General features: G+C 51.8%; 1 pseudogene across 1 annotated transcript in view; it reads left to right on the top strand.

Annotated features, from left to right (window-relative positions):
- The window catches only part of LOC108526496 (beta-glucuronidase-like), a 45,858-nt pseudogene that overhangs the window by 19,951 nt on the left and 20,523 nt on the right, over nucleotides 1-5,384 (top strand). The window contains exons 6-9 of the transcript XR_001884538.1: nucleotides 1,642-1,829; nucleotides 2,774-2,926; nucleotides 3,167-3,347; nucleotides 3,430-3,577. The product of XR_001884538.1 is annotated as a beta-glucuronidase-like (transcript). The remainder of the gene's footprint in view (nucleotides 1-1,641; nucleotides 1,830-2,773; nucleotides 2,927-3,166; nucleotides 3,348-3,429; nucleotides 3,578-5,384) is intronic.

The following is a 5,384-nucleotide window of genomic DNA, read 5'->3' as shown; positions in this document are numbered from 1 at the left end:
GGCCTATTGTGGGGATGGGGAGGGATAGCATTAGGAGATATACCTAATGTAAATGACAAGTTAATGGGTGCAGCACACCAACATGGCACATGTATACGTATGTAACCTGCACGTTGTGCACATGTACCCTAGAACTTAAAGTATGAAAAAAAAAAGAATTTAGGCTGTGTGTGGTGGCTAATGCCTGTCATCGCAAGCACTTTGGGAGGCCAAGGTGGGTGAATTGCTTGAGCTGAAAGTTCAAGATACACCTGGGCAACATAGTGAGACCCTGTCTCAAGAAAAATAAGTAAAATAAATAAGTAAATAGGAATTTAAACAAAAGTCACAGCAAAGGTGATGCAGCATAGAGCAATTTATTGCAATGGAAAAAGTGTTTCGACAGTTAAGTGCAGAATAGCCTGGGCGCAGTGGCTCATGCCTGTAATCCCAGCACGTTCAGAGGCAGAGGCAGGTGGATCACTTAAGCTCAGGATTTCAAACCAGCCTGGCCAACATTAGCTGGACATGGTGGTGTGTTCCTATAGTACCAGCTACTCGGGAGGTTGAGATGGGAGAATTGCTTGAACTCGGGATGTGGAGGTTGCAGTGAGCTGAGATTGCAACACTGCACTCCAGCCTGGGTGACAGAGCAAGACCCCTTCTCAAAAAAAAAATATTGAAGTGTAAAATACACGGTTCGCCCTGAGAGAGAGAATTCAGGGCAGGCTGCTCGTAAGGATGAGACGGCGCTGATTATTACTGGTGAAACTCCCTTTCTGAGGGTCTTACTTGATGAATTCTTAAGGAGCTGGGAAGAGGTGTTACTCTAAGCACGTTCTGGGTCATCCTCTTGGTGCACATGTGCAGTAGCTGTACTTGCTTGTTCACACGTCACATGTCTCAGCGCCATGGTTGGCACATAGTCCCTTCCTTGACTACCTAACCTGCCTGAAGATCATAGCTCACTGCAGCCCTAAACTCCTGTCTCAAGCAGTCTTTCTACTTCAGCCTCCCAAGTAGCTGGGGCTGCTGGGGCTGCTGGGACTGCAGGCATGCACCACTACGCCTGGCTAATTTTTTGTATTTTTAGGGAAGAAGTGGTTTTCTTATGTTACCGAGGCTGGTCTTGAACTCCTGGGCTCAAGTGATCCTTTCACCCCAGCCTCTCCAGGTGTTGGGATTACAGGTGTTACCACTGCGCCTGGCCAAAAGAATTTTTTTTTTCAATTAAAAGAAAAGGCAGCAGACACAGTGGTTCACACCTGTAATCCTAGCAATTTGGGAGGCCGAGGCGGGAGGATCACCTGAGGTCACGTGTTGGAGACCAGCCTGGCCAACATGGCAAAACTCCATCTCTACTAAAAATACAAAATTAGCCAGGCATGGTGGTGCACACCTATAATCCCAGGTATTTGGAAGGCTGAGGCAGGAGAATCACCTGAATCCCGGAGATGGAGGTTGCAGTGAGCCGAGATCACACCACTGCACTCCCAACATGGGGGACAGAGCGAGACTTTGTCTCAAAAAAAAAAATTAAAAAATTTATATTAAAAAAAACATCAGAAACAAATGGCTGCCTGGAAGTGGTGGCTGCAGGGCACTCCTGTTTGTGTGGCCCAGGTCGTATCCCTCAGCTCTGGTCTCTCTTGCCTCCTGTAGGGCTGGTGAATGACCAGATCTCCGTCAAGTGCAGTAAACAGTTCGAGTTGGAAGTGTGTCTTTTGGATGCAGAAAACAAAGTCGTGGTCAATGAAGCGAGGACCCAGGGTCAGCTGAAGGTGCCAGTTGCCAGCCTCTTGTGGCCATACTTGATGCACGAATGCTCCACCTATCTATACTCGTTGGAGGTAATGATGGCTGGGACTTGCTTAAGGGAAGCCTTTTGCTCCATTTGGTGGCCCTGGCTTCAGCAGGAGCCCAGGACAGGTGAACAGGCAGGTGCTTTTCTCTGAGCTTTCTGATGTTTCCCACCCTTGGTGGGAAGCCCAGGTTTTTGTTTGTTTTTTGTTTGTTTGTTTGTTTTGCGATGGTCTCACTCTGTCACCCAGGCTGGAGTGCAATGGCCTGATTACAGCTCACTGCAGCCTTGAGCTCCCAGACTGCAGCAATCCTCCTACCTTGGCCTCCTGAGTAGCTGGGACTACAGGCACATGCCACTATGCCTGGCTAATTAAAAAAAAAATTTTGTAGGCCAGGCATGGTGGCTCACACCTGTAATCTCAGCACTTTGGGAGGCCGAGGCGGGTGGATCACTTGAGGCCAGGAATTTGAAAGCAGGCTGGCCAACACGGTGAAACCCCGTCTCCACTAAAAATACGAAAATTTATTGGGCATAGTGGTGAACACCTGTAATCCCAGCTACTAAGGAGGCTGAGGCAGGAGAATTGCTTGAACTTGGGAGGCAGAGGCTGCAGTGAGTTGAGATCACGCCACTTCACTACAGCCTTGGCGACAGAGTGAGACTCTGTCTATTTTTTAAAATAGAGATGGGGGTCTTACTCTGTTGCCAAGCTGATCTTGAACTCCTGGACTGAAGTGATCCTCTTCCCTTAGCCTCCCAAAGCATGGGAACTCTAGGCATGAGCCACCTCATCTGGTCAAGGGGAAGGCCTGGATTTGAAGGACAGGTCCCAGGGTCCGCCAGGGAAGGGCAGAGCCTCTGTTTGCTGCATCTCTCTGCTTGCCGCCCTGAGGCAGCTGCTGGGGTACACGAGGGGCCTTCCTGCCGGAGGGCAGGCCGGATGGGGCTCAGGCTGTCGGGTGCTCACACCTGGCGCTTTGGCTGTCGTAGGTGTGGCTAACTGCACAGACATCACTGGGGCCTGTGTCTGACTTCTACACATTCCCTGTGGGGATCTGCTCTGTGGCTGTCACTGAGAGCCGGTTCCTCATCAATGGGAAAACTTTCTATTTCCACAGCATCAACAAGCACAAGGATGCAGACGTGCATTTATGCCCCTGGGTCTTCGTGGGGGCTTCTGGTCACCTTCCACTTTCACCTTCCCTGTGTCCCGCAGTTGAGGGCAGCTCAGGGCAATGAGGCAAATGGCTCCAAACTGCCCCACAGCGGCGTCGGTGCTTGGGCTGGAGAGGGGGGCTCATGGGGTGGCTCTCCAGGGTCCTGGTTCTCGTAGGAAGTTCAGCTTCGACAGGGAAAGGGTCATTCGGCTCTGCTGTCTCCTAGATCCGAGGGAAGGGCTTCGACTGGCCACTGCTGGTGAAAGACTTCAGCCTGCTTCTCTGGCTTGGTGCTAACGCCTTCCGCACCAGCCACTACCCCTATGCAGAGGAAGTGCTGCAGATATGTGACCACTATGGGATTGTGGTCATCAATAAGTAGTGTCCCACCATGGGCCTGGTGCTGCCATGAGTCCCCACCACGCCCCCACTCCGCCTGCCCAGCCCACGGGCCGCACCGTGACCCTCTGTCCCTTTCCTCCTGGCCCGCAGGCGGCTCTTCAATCGTGTCTATGCATCAACACACGTGGCTGATGGAGGAACTGGTGCACAGGGATAAGAACCACCACGCTGTGGTGAAGTGGTCTGTGGCCAACGAGCCTGCATCCTATCTGGAATCTGCCGGCTACTACTTCAAGTGAGTGCCCCCTGCCTGCCATGGGCTGGATCGGGAAGGAGACCCAGGCAGGTGGCTGGCTGGGGGCGTGTGCTGTTCAAGATCAGCCTCTTGTCCCAGTTCAATGGGAGGGCCGTCCATACCCGGACAGTTCAGGGGACCAAATATCTACTCACCCAAATTGTGGTTTTCTTTTTCTTTCTTTTTTTCTGAGACAGAGTCTTGCTGTGTCACCCATGCTGGAGTGTTGTGGTGCGATCTCGGCTCACTACAACCTCTGCCTCCTGGGTTCAAGCGATTCTCCTGCCTCAGCCTTCTGTGTAGCTGGGATTAGAGGCATGCATGAGCCACTGCACCTGGCCTGTTTTTTGTTTTGTTTTGTTTTAACAGGGTCTCACTCGAGTTCCCCAGGCTGGAGTGCAGTGGCACGATCTCGGCTCACTGCAGCCTTGACTTCCCAGGCTCAGGTGATCCTTTAGCCTCAGCCTCCCAAGTAGCTGGGATTATAGATGTATGCCACCACACCCAGCTATTTGTTGCCTTTTTTTTTTTTTTTTTTTGAGATGGAGTCTCACTCTGTTGCACAGGCTGGCGTGCAGTGGCATGGTCTCGGCTCACTGCAACCTCTGCCTCCTGAGTTTAAGTGATTCTCCAGCCTCAGCCCCGAGTAGCTGGGATTACAGGCACATGGCCCCATGCCCAGCTAACTTTAGAATTTTTTAGTAGAGACTGTGTTTCACCATGTTGGCAAGGCTGGTCTTGGACTCCTGACCTCAGGTTATCCACCTACCTTGGCCTCCCAAAGTGCTGGGATTACAGGCATGAGCCACTGTGCCCGGCTAATTTTTGTATTTTTAGTAGAGGCGGGGTATCACCATGTTGACCTGACTGGCGTTGAACTCCTGGCCTTAAGTGATCCACCTGCCTCAGCCTCCCAAAGTGCTGGGATTGCAGGTGTGTGCCACTGTGCCCGGGCTCCCTTTATTCCTTACAATCATGCAGTTCTAACTCGGCATTCAGAGGTGGATTTTTCACTTCCAGCAGAGGCAGTGGACGTTGTAGAAATGCTCCTTGAGGCAGACACTACACCCCGATTTCATGGAGTGCTTTGGGCTGAGCCAAGTCTGCAGTAGGCAGAAGGCTCTGAGAAGTCGTCCCAGCCTGGACAAAGAACAGTTCAGAGCTCTGGGGCACAGGGGTGTGCTCAGCAGGACTGGGTGGACAGGACCTTTGTTGCGAAGGTGAAGAGCACAGGCTTCCAGGAGCAGGTGCCTGATAGACAGGCTTCTTTGGGAGGTGGCCAGAGGAGATGTCTGTTTGCTGGGGCAGGAATTGGAGGGAGCTGCCCAGCCTGGAGAGGTTCAGCCAGGCTGTCACAAGGCTTTGAAACTTCCCATCTGAGAGTCTGCACTCCCTGTTTGCTTGATGCATTAATAAATATCCCACCCAAATCTGCACCCACCCACTCCTGTGTTCAAGAGCTGTTTCAGGGAGTCAACCTCATTTTTGGCAGTGTCCAGCCCACTGACCTCAGCTCTGTGTACCTGGAAGGGTGGCTGCTCCTCTGGGGGGATAGGATTCGGAGGCAGGGGGAGAAAGAGTGGTGTTAGAGAGCTCAGTCTAGGACTAGAGGATCATGTGCCCTTTAAAATACATCTCAAGTTAGGGAAGAAAGCAGTGGCTTTATGCTTTGTGTGTTTTTGTTTTTGTTTTTTTTCTTTTTTTCTTTTTCTTTTTTTTTTTTTGAGACGGAGTCTCGCTCTGCCGCCCAGGCTGGAGTGCAGTGGCCGGATCTCAGCTCACTGCAAGCTCCGCCCCCCGGGTTTAC

Source organism: Rhinopithecus bieti, unplaced genomic scaffold (assembly GCF_001698545.2).
Source record: "Rhinopithecus bieti isolate Rb0 unplaced genomic scaffold, ASM169854v2 scaffold_3947, whole genome shotgun sequence".
NCBI classification, from domain to species: Eukaryota; Metazoa; Chordata; class Mammalia; order Primates; family Cercopithecidae; genus Rhinopithecus; species Rhinopithecus bieti.
This window is presented reverse-complemented; position numbering and strand designations above follow the sequence as displayed.